Raw genomic sequence first — 18016 nt, 5'->3', positions numbered from 1 at the left:
ACTATGGGCCATGTGGCTGTCTGTGGTCTGTGCTGCCATCAAGGGTTATGATGATATCTGTGGCTTAGGCTGCAGTAGAGGGTCCTGTTGATATCTGTGGTCCATACTGCCACTGAAGAACATGCTGAGGTCCATGACACATGCTGAAGCTAGAGTCCATGTGGATGTCTGTTTGTGCTGTCACCAGGAACCATGTGCAAGTCCATGATCTGTACTCCCACTCTCTGCAAAGAGCAAGGGACCTACATTTGCAGTTGTGTACATAACTACAGACTCACATTTGAGAAATGGGGACATAGAAGTCTTCTGTGATAACCCCTACCCCTACCAACCCTGTCCCCTAAAGAAAGTAACAGTTTAGACAGACCATTGAAGAGAACTGTTGAACATTGTGATAAGGATGCTGAAGTGTATCTCTCCACAGTTGATGGCTTCTGGTGGGGATGCAGGTGAAGAAGGACTCAATTTTCTTTAATAGGTTGGCCACTGATAGTTTGAGTATGTTCCAGTGAGTATATGATAACACAAAATTGAACTTGGTTTTCTTTAGTCATCTTTACTATTATTATTCCTTCTTCTTCTTCTCTTCCTCCTCTTTTTCCTCCTTCTTCCTCCTCCTCCTTCTCCTCTCTCCCCTCTTCTTCTTTTTCTCCTCCTCCTCTTCCTCCTTCTTATTTCTAGGCTGGAATATCACAGGACAATGGATCTGGAGATATAGGAAGTATTTGTTATTGGGGTGCACAAAGTGAAATTCCAAAATAATCAATAAAAATATTATGTTGGAGAAAAAACGAAAATGTGGTGTTGTTTAAATGTATGAATCTATTAGAAGGGTGATATATTTAGACATCAAGGGAATAAGCATTGTTCAATGAGGAATGCTGTACTAATGTTGCCCTAGAAAAACCAGGCTCTACAACATCACTAACATGCTGTTGACATTGTTGTAAACAAGCAAGGTAAAGAGGAATATCTTGACAAGAGAATTAATTGAGCAAACTAAGCACACTAACACCCCAAAAGAACTTCATGAAAATTGATGAATAAAAATGATCATTAAAAAAGGAAGCTGAAGAGAAAGGCATCAGGTTCAGTGAGAGCAGCAGACCACTCCACCCAGGAATGAACACTGTGAGCATTAATGGAAAAGAACCCGAGCTGTTGGAGCCCTTTGCTCATGATCCCATAACCTAATTGATATAAATAAATATATAACAGAAAAATAAAGTTCTAGTATGCTAAGTGTTTGTACTAATTATTTTTCTGATTAGTTTGTATTACAATTTTTTTATTTTTGTTATTCTCATCCCTGAAGAGACCAAAATAAAGGGAAAAGGTAAAAATAAAATAAGAGCACGCTTCTCATTCTCTAAGGTTTGGAGCCTGGCTTAGTGACTTGTGATGCCTTATGCAAAAACTTAGGAAACAATTCCTAGTGGCCTGGTGCCTCAACCAATAAGGCCAGCATTGGGGATGACAAATATCATTACAAAACTACCTGGAGATAGTTGAAGGGTTGCTTCTTTCTCTTCCTTCTCTTCTTCCTTCTCTTCCTCCTCTTCCTCCTCCTCCTCACCAGCATTTGTGGTTGGTTGTTTTATTGACCTTTGCCATTCTGACTGGGGTAATCTCAATTTTGAGATAGAATCCCAAAATTATTTTGATTTGTATCCCCCTAATTGCTAAGAATGATGAGCAATTTTTTAGATATTTCTTAGCCATTTTTAGTTCTTTTGAGAACACTCTGTTCAGATTTGTAACCCATTTTAATTGGGTCATTTATTTCTTGACTTTTTTGAGTTAATTATATATTTTGGATATTAATCCTCTGTCCTAGGCTAGCTGGAGAAGATTCTCTCTCATTCTGTGGGGTCCCTCTCAACTAAATCATTCTTTTCCCCAGTTATGCAGAAGCTTTTTAGTTTTGTGAGGTCTTACTTGCCAATTGTTGGCCTCAATTCCTGGAAAATGAAGCATTACTTAGAACATCCTTTCACACATCTATACCACATGGGGCACTGCCTATGTTTTCTTCTAGCTGTTTTGGAGTATCAGGTTTCAGGCTTAGATCTTTGATCCATTTGAAGTTAGTTTTTATACAAGATGATAAGCATTTACCTGATTTCATTTCTCTGCATGTAGATATCCAGGTTTCTAGCATCATTGTTTGAAGAAGTTGCCTCTACTCCAGTCCATGTCTTTTACTTCTGTCTTAATCAGTGTCCTATTGCTGTGAAGAGACACTATGACTACAACTTTTTGGAAAGAAATCGTTTAAATGGGGCTGGCTTACAGGTTCGGTTTAGTTCATTGTGTGTTGAGGAGCAGGACAGCATAAAGGCAGACATGGTGCTGGAGAGGTAGCTGAGAGTTCTTCGCCCAGATCAGCAGGCAACAGGAGGTGGGGATGGGGGGAGAAAGACATAGAGAGACAGAGACAGAGAGAGATAGAGAGACAGAGAGACTGGGCCTGGCTTGCACATTTTTAATCCTCAAAGCCCACCTCCAGTGACACACTTCCTCCAATAAGGCCATGCCTCCTAATAGTGCCACTCCTGATCCTATGGGTGGTTTTCATCCAAACCACCACAGCTTCTTTGTCAACCAACTATCAGATGGTGTAGTTACATCACTAATGTTTGGATGTTCTGGTTTTGTTCCACTAGTCTACAAGTCTGTTTCCAAACCAGTACCACATTACTTCTATTACTAGTTTTATACTGTGCTTACAGGGCCTGAGTTCAGTTCCCTGCGCATATGTTGTAGGGATAACAATACCAGAAATAACTCCAGCTCCAGGGATAGCCAACACCTCTGGCCTCTGAGTACATGTGCATACACAAGCATAAACACACACATACACACACACACACACACACACACACACACACACACGCTTAAAATTTTTAAATTAAAAATAAATAGTTTTAGAGGGAAATCAGAGAGATCTACACGAAGTGAGATAACCCAAGCCCAAAAAGACAAATTCTGAGTCTTAGTTCTCAAAAGTGGATAATAGCTTTAAATTTCTAGGTTTATGTACTATTAACAGGATTGGACTCATGGTCCTCTGGGTTCCGAATGGCCTTGTCAACCCCCTCCACTTCTCTGGCTTTGCCATCTGCAGCACATGCAGCTTGCCCCAGACTCAGACCAGCTTCACTCCACACTTACTGCTGTCCTTGGTGGTTGACCTGTAGTACTGGCATCTCCAAAATCCTGGGGTCTCTGCTACATCTGGGCTATACTTCATCAGTAGCCTCTCCTAGGCTCTCTACAGAGACTCTGGCCCTGCCTCATGGTGCCAAGCCTCAGCTTCTCTCCATGATCTCTTCAATTCTGGGATTTTCACTGTTACTGAGGCTGCCCCTTCGTCAACAGCCTCTCCAGGCCTTTCATAATGTCATGCTTTAGGAGCCCTTCATGACCGTTTCATGCCTTCAAACCAGCACCATCTGGAAGATTCTTACACATTACCAAGTTCAGCTGCCAGTAAGAGGTACCGCCTTGGCTGCCTCTGGACCACATACTGACTCTGAGGGAACACTTCCCAGAAGTAGGATCTTCCTCAAGGATACTTGCCTCCTTTTGTTTTGTCAATTGCTTTGATTACACACACACACACACACACACACACACACACACACACACACACACACACACTATTTGGGTAGCTCTGGCCGACCTGGAACTTGCTTTGTAGACCAGGCTAGCCTGGAACTCAGAGATCCACCTGCCTCTGCCTCCCACGTGCTAGTATTTAAAGGTGTACTCCAGATACAGGCCTCTTCTTTATCAGTGCTAATTTCTCAGCTCTCACTAACCAGCATTAATTGTCCCAGCAAAGCAAAGATTTTACTTTAGCAATGCTGGTCCCTTCTTAACCACAGTTACCTCTTCAACTCTAGCTGACCACACACCATAGATTCTAACACAAACACCACATGAACAGCCCCAGTAGAACCTTTGCTTCCCTCTGAAACTTCACAAGCTAGACCTCCATAGTCTACATGGTTCTCAATGTGCTTGTCCTTCAAGCTCCCACAGAACAGCTCACTGAGATCTGAGCACTCAGTGACTTTTCCAGCCCAAAGTTCAAATGCTACTCAGAAATACATGATCAGGGCTGTCATAACAATAGTACCAATATCTGTCTTAGTTATGATTTCTATTGTACTGTGACCAAAAGAATTTGAGAAGGAAAGAGCTTATTTCAGTGTACAGCTTATTGTCCACCATGAAGGGAAGTTAGGGCAGAAACTCAAAAAGAGGCCAGTGAATGCTGCTTACTGGCTTGTTCCACTGGCTTATATGTCTGCTTTCATATATAACCCAGAGCCACCTACACAGGGGTAGCAATACCACAATGGACTGGGCCACACCAATCACTAATTAAGAAAATGTCCCACAAAATTGCCCACAGGCCAGTCTGGTAGAGGCATTTTCTCAATTGATGTTCTCTTCCCATGTCACTCTGGCCTGTGTCGAGTTGATGGAGAAAGCAGCCAGCACAGCCATCAATGGTAGTATCCAGTGTTGAATCCTCCGTGCTACAATACTGAACCAACAAGCAAGATGTACCCACTGGCACAATAGTGATATGAGTGTTAAGATGTAAGCACTGTTTGAGGCCTACGCCACAGGATGGTGCACATCCTTCCTACTGTGACCCTTGTCCATCGGCCATGATGAGCACCTACCACTGTAGTTTTATCATAAAACTGAAGTCACAAATTCTGTCTTGGCCTGAGTTGAAGTCTCCCAAAGTTCAGGCAACTCCTCCAGTCGCTAAGGACAATGATATGGAAGAACATCTCTGTCACCTCAACACTAACATTCCTCGGGGTCTCAAACCTGGATCCATCTTGCCCTGTTGGTGAGTTGCTTGTCACTTGGCTCATCCGTCTTGCTAAGGAAGGCTTACAATTACCTATGTTCTTTTGCTTTTGTTTTGGTTTTTGTTTGTGCTTTCTGACAAAGACATACTTAGTATTTCATAAATGCCACTGGTACTGAAGGTAGAAATCCCTAGACTCAACTACACCATGTTCCTGGGTCAAGTGAAATAGTACGCAGCTTTTCAGGAGACATGGTTATAAGGATTGAATCTCCAGATGTCCTAAGTCACTCTCTCCCCTCCAAGAAGAAGCTGGAGACACAGTGAGAAAATTATATCCAAAACCAGCACATTCAGGATCCAAATGTAATACATTGGGAATAACCACCTCAGTACTTTCTCTCAATCTGAAATTTTAAAAGTGTTCTCTCTCTCTCTCTCTCTCTCTCTCTCTCTCTCTTAAAATTATATCTTGCCTTTAGTCCCAGTACTCGAGGAACAGAAGCAGGCAGATCTCTGAATTACAGGCCAGCCTTGTCTACAAAGTGAATTTTAGGACAGCCAAGGCTACACAGAAAAACACTGTCTCAAAAAAAAAAAAAAAGTATTTTTTAGGGGCTAGAGATATGACTTAGTGATTAAAGGTGGTTAAGTTGTTCTCCCACAGGACTCAGGTCCAGTTCTAGCACCCAAATTGCAGCTTGCAACTGTCTGTAATTCTCATTCCAGGGGGTTCTAACATTCTCTTCTCTGTCCTGTGGGAGTTAAACTGACCAAACTCAGCCACACCTCCCTTTCACAGGGAAATTCTTCCCAAAGGCCCACCATCTGCCCAGATATATCTCACACCACCCTTCGCTCCTCAATGGTTAAATGCAATCATGTTGTTTTAACATATTGATATTTGTTTATGTGCTACAGCTATTTGTCATCCATGTTCTTGAATGTTGCATGTATGTAAATTGTCCTTATGTGTCATAATACTTGTGACTGCTATCAAAATTATAGAGCACTATATACTTGATTTTAAAATATCTGCCTGTGTATGAAAAGGAGAGAGAGAGAGAGAGAGAGAGAGAGAGAGAGGATGGATAGATGATATATAAGTAAGAGATAGATAGATAGATAGATAGATAGATAGATAGATAGATAGATAGATGAGCTAAATTACTGATAGGTAGATGATAGATAAAAATAGATAGATAGATGGATAGATAGATAGATAGAATCATTTTACAGTGATTTATTTTTAACTATATATACATTCTCTTTTTCAGCATACTTAAAGTGATTACAATAAAGAAAAAGCAGTTAAATCTCTGTGTTTGAAACAAGCCAAGACTATACAGTGAGACAATGTCTCAAAAAAAAAAAAAAATCAAAAACTAACAACAACTAATTTTGTAACAGGCCAGGCAGAAATGAAGATATACTAAAGAGACACTTGCCTTTCAATCTGACTATCAGACTATTAAAACAATGGACCCCAGTGGTCCTACTGTGACCAAAGCACAAACCAATGGGATTAACTTTAAAGAGATCTATAACAACCCTATTAAAAACCTATCTGTACTCTCATACTTCCCCTACAACACCCACGAAAAGGAAACTCAGGTCCTACAGACACGCCCTCCCCTGGTACCTGTTCTGTCATTAACTCTTCTGTTATGTTCCATGCTGTCAGAGCAGCTCAGGTCCTGCCCACTTCCAGCCCTGACCCCCAACATTCACATTCCTTTTCTCTTACCAACCCGACACTGTTGAGGTTCTGCTTTGACTTATTGTTCCCAATCTAAAGTAAATTGCCTAGATTTCTGTCCCTGCCAGTTGCAGACCCCTGAAAATGGATGGCCACAAGAGATTATTGATCACCTGACATTCTTTAACTGTCTGCTCACTGGTTACCACAGCAATGCCAACTGTGAACCAAAGGGGAAACTTTCAACTCCCTTCCCTGTCTCAATTCTGACCTGCAACTACCCCAGCTTTTAAGCAGAGAGAGGGCTCTTAGTCTGACAGAAACCTCCTTACAGGGTGGTTTTTTTCCCCAAAAAACAAACGTGTGCATTAAGTTGCTCATCCCTGTGTCTGTCTTTTCTTCTCATTGATCTTTCACTATCCATGCAAACTTGGTTAATTTACTTTAGTCTCCTAGAGACTCTATATGATTTCCTAAGAGTGTTCCTAGAGCTTGAAGAATTACTGCCATAGCCATTATGAATCAATGTAAATAACTATAACATTTGAACAAAATATGTCAGGGAAAAACACATTATATAGCAACCAGGGCTGGACAGACATCCTTTAGAATCCCACAAGCTGAACCCCTACTTTCACTCACACTGTTTTCTGGAGAACATTTTATAAGCTACCATTGGAAGGTGGAGTCCGAGCTAGACTAGAAATATTATTTGGGCCAGATATGTTGACTAAAATTCCAGCATTCTAGGGGTTGAGGCAAGATGATTTTGAAGGTAGCCTGGGCTATAAAACAGAGCATATTCTAAGTCCCCCTATCTCCCAAAAAGAAATTCACTGGGTACAAGAGCATAGAGATACTCTGCTCAGGTGAGTGGAACTTAGAAGAACTGATGAGATGGCCTAATAAATGAGAAGATATGAATCATGCTCACTTTGAAGATGTGAAGATGTGTACTAACTTTTGTTAAATGTGCAAAGTTCAAAATTAAGAAAATAAACAGGGAGGCTGCTCAGCAGTTAAAACACTTGCTTCTCTTGCAGGGAATCCAAGTTTCAGTCTCAGCACCTACATGGTGATTTAAAACTATCCATAACACTAGTTCCAGAGTATCCAACATGATACAGGGTATCAGACACACATGTTTATATATATATATATATATATATATATATATATATATATATGCAAGCAAAGCATTCATAAATATAAAATAAATCAGCAAAAATGTTAAAATATTTTTTAATGTGTTGATAGTCATACTATGTAGCCCTGGCTAGCCTAGAACTGGCTATGTAAAGCAAGCTGGCTTTGAACTCATAGAAACCCACCTGTCCCTGAGTCCTACATGTTGGAATTAAAGGCATATGCCACCACATCTAGCAAACTTTAAGAAAAGAAATACAATATAGTATTGGGAAATTCTGCTACTATAAATCTACCATGACCAGATAGCTCTCCTGAGCTCAATGTAAAATGCAGGCCTCTCTTTCCCAACAGGGCTTCCTCTTCTCTACTCTAGCTGAAGAGCCCAACCCCCACACTCTACCAAAGGAATGTCATGTAGTCCTTGGTTAGATTATAGGTTCAACTTCCTGGAATGCCTCTCCATGCAAATAAGGTATCCCCAGAACCTTAAACCTCAGCCAGTGAAACTTTACCCTAAGAAGAACCCTTTCCCACTTTCCAAGGCTTATATAGATAGATAGTCCTTGTTCACCCTTAACAAAGAGCACAAGCTGTTTTGCTGACTACTGTCTAAGAAAGCTGTTGTCTAAAAGAGCTGTAACACTGAAGAACTGTAACTGATATCTGAGATTGCCTCTCCCTACATTCACTGCCAGACTAGGATCATGCTGACCCAGGATTTCGCTTGCAGAGGTCAGAAAGCAGTTCCACTCCACCCTTCCTCCATTGGTGTGCAGCAGAGCCTGGACATCCCAAGGGAAGAGTCAAAAAAAAAAAAAAAACCAAAACCAACCTGGAATCACAATAGAGGCCAAGCATGATGTTGTATATTTTTTAATTTCAGCACTCAGGAGGCAGAGGCAGTCAAGTATCTGGAGTTTGAGATCAATCTGTTCTACATGGGGAGTTCCAGGCCAGCCAAGGCTACATAGTAAGAACAAGAAAGAGAAACGGGGGGAGGAAACAGAAAGAAAGAAAGAAAGAAAGAAAGAAAGAAAGAAAGAAAGAAAGAAAGAAAAAAGAAAGGAAAAGAAAAGAGAGGGAGGGAGGGAGGGAGGGAGGGAGGAAGGAAGGAAGGAAGGAAGGAAGGAAGGAAGGAAGGAAGGAAGGAAGGAAGGGAGTAAAACTAAAACGTGTTGCCATTATGTCATTCCATACTTATTTGTATTAAAAAAAAAAAAAAAAAAAAAAAAAACAATTTACTAGTAATACAAAATCCAACAAAATAGGAACATCCAGCACTGAAAGCTCTAGAATCTCACTGTATGTAGTAGCTATCCAAAAACCAACCTACAGTTTTTTAAAAGTATTTTCTCTACAAGCAATCTTACCAGCTGTACAAGAACTTATACCATGCTGATATGAAAGTTAATGGTGAGTCACACCTGAATTTCACATTCTTAGTAAAATAATTTAATTGATATGTTTTTTTACACTTTGATGGAGATAACAGGCATAAAATCCAGTAACAGGGTGTCTTAGTTACTGTTTCCATTGCTGTGATGAAACTCTGTGACCAAAAGTAACTTTGGGAACAGAGGGTTTAGTTCACTTTATAGCTTGTAATCCATTGTCCAGTGAGTCGGATCATCATCTAGAGGCAGGAACTGAGGCTGAGGCAGTGAAGGAGTGCTGCTCACTGGCTTGCTCAGCTTGCTTTCTTATATACCTCACAACTACATAAATATGAGTGGTAACACCAACAGTGAGCTAGACCTTCCCCCATCAATCACTGATTAAGACAAATGCTCTGGTTATGGAAAGAAACCAAGAAGGGGGGGGAGGGAAAGAAGAAAAAAGAAGGAAGAAAGAAAGAAAGAAAGAAAGAAAGAAAGAAAGAAAGAAAGAAAGGAAGGAAGAAAGAAAGAAAGAAAGAAAGAGGGAGGCAGGAAGGGGGGAGGAAGGAAGGAAAAAAGGAAGGAAGGAAGGAAGGAAGGAAGGAAGGAAGGAAGGAAGGAAGGAAGGAAAGAAGAAGCTCCCATATGCTTGCCTACAAGACAGTTTTACTAGAGGCATTTTGCCAATTGTGGTTCCCCTTTCTCAGATAATGCTAGCTATGTCAATTTGACAAAACAACAGCACACCAACCAAGACACAGTGTTTTTTATTCTTCACTATAAAAGTCATTAACCTCCCAAGGCTTAAAACCCATTCACACAGTTGTAAATATTTTGGACCATTTATATTTTTTTTTTTAGTAAATTCTTATTCAATTTAGTTCATTAATATATTTGTCAGATGCCTGCTGTTTAGCCAGCCCATGTTGAGAACTAATGTAATGGTATTAAAATAGTTTAAAGAGTCATTTTTACAGATATTGGAGATGTGCACAGCCCTTGAACAACACAGTGATTCTTTTTTTGTTTGTTTGTTTTTGTTTTTGTTTTTGTCTTTTTGTCTTAGCAACTGCTGGAAGATACTAACACCCAATAGATGTAGAATAATGGACAGACCAGCTGGCGAATGAAGACTGAAAATTTCTAAATGCATCTTTCTCTTCCCTGCAGGAACTTCTGCTTGCAGAGAAGTGGGCTAAAATGAACAAGCTCCCCTTTCCAAAGATTGATCCTTATGTGTTTGATTGGGAAGAATTAAAGGAATGCTGTGTTTAAACCTAAGAATCCTGATGTGGAGAAGGATTGCCCAATCATTATCCACTTTATTCTGGCCAACATCAACTTCAGAAAGTACAAGACCCCAGGTATGTTTCCATAAAATTGAAGTCTGACTGGCAGGCTGACTGCTATTAAGCTGTTGATCCTATTACACTGAGATTGTCCCATGAACCATGACCATGAGGAATGCATGTGCCTCTTACCACAACAAACAGCAGTGACCTGGGAGACCAAGCCCTTCCTTCCTTTTTTATCCCAAGATTTTATGTTCCTTATAATAAGAAACTGAAAGATGAATGACAAGCTTAGCTAAAGCTGATAGGACATTGAACCAGCATCTTGGGTTTGATAGGTGTCTAATTCATAAAGGATGTTTTAAACTGACTTTCACCTTTGTGAAATCATGAAAAACAAAATCATGGAAAATGCTTTGGAAATATTAATTGATCGCAAAATCTCTAAAAATATGCAGCATAACTGACCATTTTGGGCTGCCACATTGAATATTATAGCAAAGGAGATCTAGGCTTGGATAGCACGTGCGCCTTACAGGCATGTATGGCCTGGATAGCACGTGGACAGCATGTGAACCGCATGCCTTGCAGGCGTGGCTACCACGTGCGCCTTGTAGCTGGAGGCAGTAAACAGCAACACAAAATATGTGGGATATCAGAGTGTGCTTCAGCTGTTGTAGGCTATTGAAAACCAAATCTTTCGTCAGGGTATATGGTTCCAGATGGCTGCAAAGTTGATCTAGCCGCTTTCTGCTAAAGTCGGCTCCCAACACTATCCAAAGAAATTGAACTATCCAAATTCTGTTCTCTCAGAAAGATATCCTAATAGTAAGATACTAAGATAGATAGGTATTTAACTGATCTTAAAATTCTCATACTAATGAGAGAGAGAGATGCATATACATGCACACACATTCACACATGTGCATACAAACGCACATACTAGCGCACACACATGCACACATACACATGCATGCACACACACACACACACACACACACACACACACACACACAGAACTGAGTCTCAGAGGAACCAGGTCTCTTTTTTTGCTTGTCAACATGTCAGTGATACATCAGGCAAAGAAATAAAAAAGTAAAACAGATTTTCTCTAACATCTGATATGGCAAAAGAAAATGGCCACCTCAAAAAAAACTTATATAGAGAGAGGAAAAATTAGGCAGAACTAGAATCTTGGTAGGCTAATATACTCCCTAAAATTCCATGTCTCCTGAAGAAACTATTCTTGTACTGCTGGTCAGCCATGCACTCTTCATCTGGTGGGAACATGTTCTAAAATTCTAACACCCTAAATCTATAACTATTTGATGGAATTCTAGTAGGAGCCCATCTACAGCCATTTTGATCTGAGCAAAGATACACATGGTCATGAAGTAATTTTTCTTTACCTTCTCTAGTAAGTTTCTAGCAATGCAAACATAAAATATTTCAAAATATGTAAAATTCTGATCTTCTAAGTTGAAAGTCAGCAAGGTAGAAAACAAAAAATAGCCATTAATGATTATGGTGATTATGGTGACAGTGAAATTATACCACATGCCACTACCATCATAAACACCTTTCAGTATACATTTACAAAGCCCATGAAATATTCACAAATTATGTTTATTCATTCACTGTTATGTACTGCAAAGTGGTATCATGCTACAATCAGGCACACATTTTTAAAAGGTATATTCCTATTTAAAAGAGACTAAAAGCTCTTGAGGTACTTAGAACAATTCCCAAATCACAATTTTTATATAAGTAATGAAAATACATTCATATAGTTGCTTTATCTAGAACAGTGGTTCTCAACCTTCCTAATTAATGCTGGGACCCTTTAATACAGTTCCTCATGTTGTGGTGACCCCCAACCATAAAATTATTTTTGTTGCTGCTTTATAACTGTAGCTTTCTACTGTTATGAATTGTAATGTAAATGTCTGTTTTCTGATGGTCTTAGATAACCCATGTGAAAGGGGTGTTTGACCCTCAAAGGGATTGTGACCCACATGTTGTATGTAGTTCTCAGTGAACACTGATGAAACTATGTGTTGACTGAGATTTCTACATCTTTCTTGTCTTACAAGACCAAAATTTGTAAGTAAGTGTGTACAGTCTAGCAACTACTCTGATATCCAGTAAACACTGCAATTCAACCTTCAAGTAAGTGCTTTGCATTCTGGACCTTGACTATAATCACACTAAAGAACAGTAGTCAACAGCACTGAAAGGAATTGGGGTGATGGAGTGCTTGCCTACCATATACAGAAGCCTTAGGTGCAGTCTCTAAGACCATATAAAACTGATGTGGTGGTATGTGCCTGTGTCTAACACTCAGGAATCAAGAGAAGGGGGTTGGAAGTTCAAGGTCATCCTCAGCTACATAGCAAGTCTGGGGCCAACTTGGTCTCTCTTTTTTTTTAACTAAAGATTGGCTTGGAAAGAGCTCAATGGTTAAGAGCTCTCTGGCCCAGATCACATCCTAGCACCCACAGAGCAGCTCACAGGTTGTTTGTAACTCCAGTTCCAGGAAACCTGACACACTCTTCTGAGATTGGCACCAGGCACACACATGCTGCATAGACACACATGCAGGCAAAATACCATACACATAAAATGAACAAATAATTTTTTAAAGAGATACTGAAAATCAAACTTCTATCATTGCTTTCTCGAAGGTGAGTTTGGTACCCAGGTAATTAATTTCACTTAGTAATAATCAGTTATCAGAAAAAGAGATCATAAGGTAGATACGGCTAGATGTGCCTCAAAGAGATGTGTTTTCTACCGTAGCTTTAAAATCATAATAATTTGTGGGGGGGTGTTAAAAATATAATTCAAGAAGTCAACCTGCAAACATCATGTACTCTATAACTGCAACTTTATATTCTATGAGAAGATAAAATGATCAAGGATTTGGAAGGAAAACCGGCTAAGCAAGTGGAACCCAAAAGATTTTAGACAGTGAAACTATGTCACATGATGATAAACACCTTTCAGTATACACTTACAATACCCATAAAATATTCATTAAGAGTGTAAATTGCAGACTTGAAGTGATCAAGAGATGTCAGTATTATTAGTATTAGTATGTGATGCCAATAGGAGAGGCTGGGAATTCAGCAGAAAAGTAGACACACAGGAATGCTATACTTTGATTCACTGTTGCTGTGACTTTAAATCTGCTCTAAAATACAAAGTTTATTTTAAAAATATTTTACTATAACCCAAATAATTGGCCAAAGCTGCAAAACTCAAATTCACTCTAAGACAAGTTTCTCACAAGGTCTGTACTGGCAGGAGCAGTCTATGGACCACAATGCCAAGGTTCAGTGGTTTCCCTTTTCACCGTTCCTTTCTCCCATCACCAAACAGGCTCCCTCTGAGCAGCTGGACCAGACCCTTTCTCCCCTCTCTGCTAACAGGAACAAAATGATTTATTCAGAATACAGTAGTTGGCAATGCCTAGAAGCGCTTGGCAGCATCCAAACTGCCTCTGAAACAACACCCAAAGGAATCCTCTTCTCTCAGGCCCAATCCAAAGGCAAAGTTGTTTTAACAAATTAGAAAAGAAACTTAAACACGCAGAGTTGTATCAGAATCATCCAGGGTTCCCCAGGCACCCATCTGGAGCTCCCTGCAGCAGCCGTGCTTGCTTGGGGCACAGGAGTGGAAGACCCCTGAGAACTAATTAGAGAAGGCTGTGAGGGTGGCGAGAGGAATGTGATTATACTAAGTCCCAATTAAAAGTGCAGCAGATCGAACAGCACTGAGGGACAGTGACTCACACAGTTGCATCAGGATCAACTCCCTGAGCACAAAGAAAAGGCAATGGGGATTGGGGGCCCAGAAGTAGCCCATATTTTGGCAAGCTTCCACCTCCTGTTCCAAATTAATACATGTATGACAATTAAGGTGAAAACAGTTACTTCCTGATTAGCCATGGTCTTAGTCTTCTATTGCTGTGATGAACATCATAACCAAAAGCAATGCACAGAGGGAAGGGTTTATTTCAGTTTACACTCGGGTCAACTCCATCATTGAAGGAAGTCAGGGTAGAAACTCCAGGCAGGAACCTGGAGGCAGGAACTAAGGCAGAAGACATGGACCCTAACTGGTTCACTCTGCTTTCTTATACCACCCTGGACCACAAGTCCAGGAGTAGTGCCACCCCAGTGAGCTTGACCCTCTCACATCAATGATTAATAAAGAAAATGACTCACAGACTTGCCCACAAGCAATCTTATGGAGGCATTTTCTCAACTGATAATCTAAGTTCAGGTCAACTGACAAAAACCAGCGAGGACAGCCATAAAGAAAACCCTAGCATGTAATGAGAGGTGTTATTAGATTCATGTACATTTATTGAGCACTTCTGTCGTACAGCCACCCAGGAACTATGAAATCAAAGATGAATACCTTCAATAGCTCACAACCCAAAGGAGCCAGGCAGATGATCGAAACAGTCATTGGAGCTCCAAGAAAGTGGAGACATCAAAACCACCAGTGACCACTGTGGTCATCTATCATGTTAACAGTTTTCATCACATACTGTCTCCTAGGCTAGAAACCTAAGAAGTCACCTCAGTACCAAATCTGCCATCAGATACACCAACCTTTTCTCCTCACCTCATATACTTCCTTTCCATTCTTAGTACAGGTAACTTAGCACAGTAGCTTGGCATTTCTTGTCTGACTGGTACCATAAGCCTTTCCCCCTATAGCTGAAACTTTCTCCAGTTTTTTAAAAGATTTTATTGACGTGTAAATATGTAGCTATGCATGCCTACACTGTGGCAGCCAGAAGAGGGAGTCCAGAGCCCTGGAGCTGGAGCTTCAGGCAGTTGTGAACTATCAGACATGCTGCTAAGAACCAAACTCGGGTCTTCTGCAAGAGCAGTGCATGCTCTGAACCAGTACATGGCCTCTCTAGCCCTGCTTCTTGTCTTTAACAATGATGAGCATAATGGCATGTTGTCTGTTCGTGTGCTAATAAGCAGCAAGGCCAGGATCTGAACCCTTAACTGTTTCAAAGGCTATGGACTTTCAGATTTTATGCAGTTGATGAGGGTTGAACCCAGGCCTTTACACTCACTGAGTGCCCTGCCACTGCTACAAACCCAGCCTCTTGTATTAAAAGATACAGTACACTTACTAAAAGTAGCACAGATATATTTCTAATATGCTATTGCAGCATGACTCAAACATTGCAAACTTCAGCTTGCCCAGCAGTGATGGAGCTTTACAGAAATAATGAGGGAACACAGAGAAAAGGCTGTCCAGTAGTCAAGAAGCAGGAAGAAAGCTGGTCCACATAAAACTCATTGAGATTTAATTGGCACTTATCAAATTAGGCCCTTCCCATTCCAAAGGCTAGGAGACAGGGTGCCTTATCTCCATGTGTGAGGAGACAGACAAGCAATCCATTCTTACAGCAGTCTTGAGTTTTCTCAGAGGACTTTCAAGGAGACTATGAATACCAGACACCATCCTTTCTTCCCGTGCAGATTCTGTGTTGTATGCCATGTATAATATGGAGGAGGTGTGAATGTAGGTATTGACTAGAAAAGGACTGAGGAAAGAGAGGGATATGAACGAGGAGACACATAGAATACACATGATATGGAAGCTAGAGAGACGGCGTGGTGGACAGAAGCACCTGCTGCTTTTGCAAAGGGCCAGAGTTCAGTTGTAGAGAACACAGTTTGGCTCCCAATATCCACACCAAGCAAATTAAAGCCCCCTGTAACTCCAGTTCCAAGGGGATCCATCACCACTGGCCTTCACAGGCACCTGAACTCACAGACACATGCCCACACTCAGATACATACATGTACATATAATTAAATGAAATAAATTTTGAAAAAAAAGTGCGACATAAAATTAGAAATGGCATTATAAAAATGGGGACCCAGAGGAGGACAGAAAGGACTAGAGGGGAAGGTGATGGAGTGGCCTGGAAGGGACTGTCCAGTGGAAAGAAAGAATATATGAAATTGTCATGATGGAGACACACTACTTATATGCTAATCTTAAAAAAGGATACAAAGTATAAACTAGATAAGTAATATCTTAGTCTTTTATTCAAGTCTTTACAATGCAAGGCTGCAAAACAGCTCAGAGGAGCCCCGCCACAGCTTGATCAAGGAGAGAAGCTTTGATTACCTGGGAATTTCATGTCCACAGCTATTAAGTAGGATGCTACTTACCTTGTAGGTCTACTGTGACATTAAATTAGCCATCACATGCTCAGCACATTACCCAAGACACACAGAGAGAAGACATTTACCCTAAGATGGCAGCATGTGAGATGAATTTGATCCCAGGCACTCTGATTCTGGAGCTGATACTATGCGCAAACTACTCTTCTACTGTCCCAGAAGTGGGCTACCGACTAGAGGGATGGCTCAGCGGGTTAAGAGTGCTTGCATCTTAAGCATGAAAATCTGTGTTCAGATCCCCAGCACCCACATAAAAAGCCAGCCATGGCCACACGGTCAGGTGACTCTCGTGTTGTGAGGTTAGAGACAGGAGTATCATTTGTGCTTGCTCAAGGCCACCAGGCTCCATCCAGGTTTAGTGAAGAAATAAGGTGAAGAGTGATACAACAGCAGAAGAGTGATACAGATCTACATATACCACATACATACAAATATACTCACATACATATATACATTATGCACACTCACATACATACACTAACATACATACATCATACATACACATGCACATTCACATACATACATGCATGTATGCATGCACTTACATAAATGCACATTCACATACATGCATACATGCATACTTGCATGCACATTCACATAATACATGAACAATTACATACATACATATATATATATATACATACATACATACATACATACATACATACAAAACAAAATAAGACCATATTTAAAAGAAAAGAAATGGTCCATGCTACCAACACAAACATTATTATAGAATGTCTTGGTTTAAAGCCCCAGCAGTACTAGGCACCGTGATCCACACCTTTAATAGAGATGCTCTGCCCCAGGAGGCAAAGGCAAGTAAATCTTTGAGTTCAAAGACCAGCCTGGTCTACACAATGAGTTCTAGGCCATACAAGGCTATATTATAAGAACCTGTCTCAAAAAAAAAAAAGTTTTATTTTTAAACATAAAAATTAAACCATGGCAGTGCCTAGGAGATAGGTCGGTGGCTCAGGGGTTTGCTCTCAAGCATGGGGACATGATTTAAATCTCCAGCATTCATGTAAGAAACCCAGCATAGCTGCATGTGCCTGAAACTCCAGCACTAAAAGGTAGGAAGAGGTGAACCTCAAAAGCTTGATGGCCAGACAGCCTAGCCAAAACAGCAAGTTCAGGTTCAGTGAGAGACCCTACCTCAAGGCAACAGGGCAGATGAGAAAGACGCCCACACCCTGCTATTGCCTCACTCATACATCTGGGAATTCACACTTGCATTTGCACACACACAATACACACAAAATAAGAAACAAAAATTTTAGGCCTGAATAGTTGGTTCAGCATACATACTACTCACATTAATTGTACATATACTACATATATACATACATACATACGTACATATATACATACATACATACATACATACGTACATATATACATACATACATACATACGTACATACATACATTCGT

Source organism: Arvicanthis niloticus, chromosome 3 (genome assembly GCF_011762505.2).
Source record: "Arvicanthis niloticus isolate mArvNil1 chromosome 3, mArvNil1.pat.X, whole genome shotgun sequence".
NCBI lineage: Eukaryota > Metazoa > Chordata > Mammalia > Rodentia > Muridae > Arvicanthis > Arvicanthis niloticus.
This window is presented reverse-complemented; position numbering follows the sequence as displayed.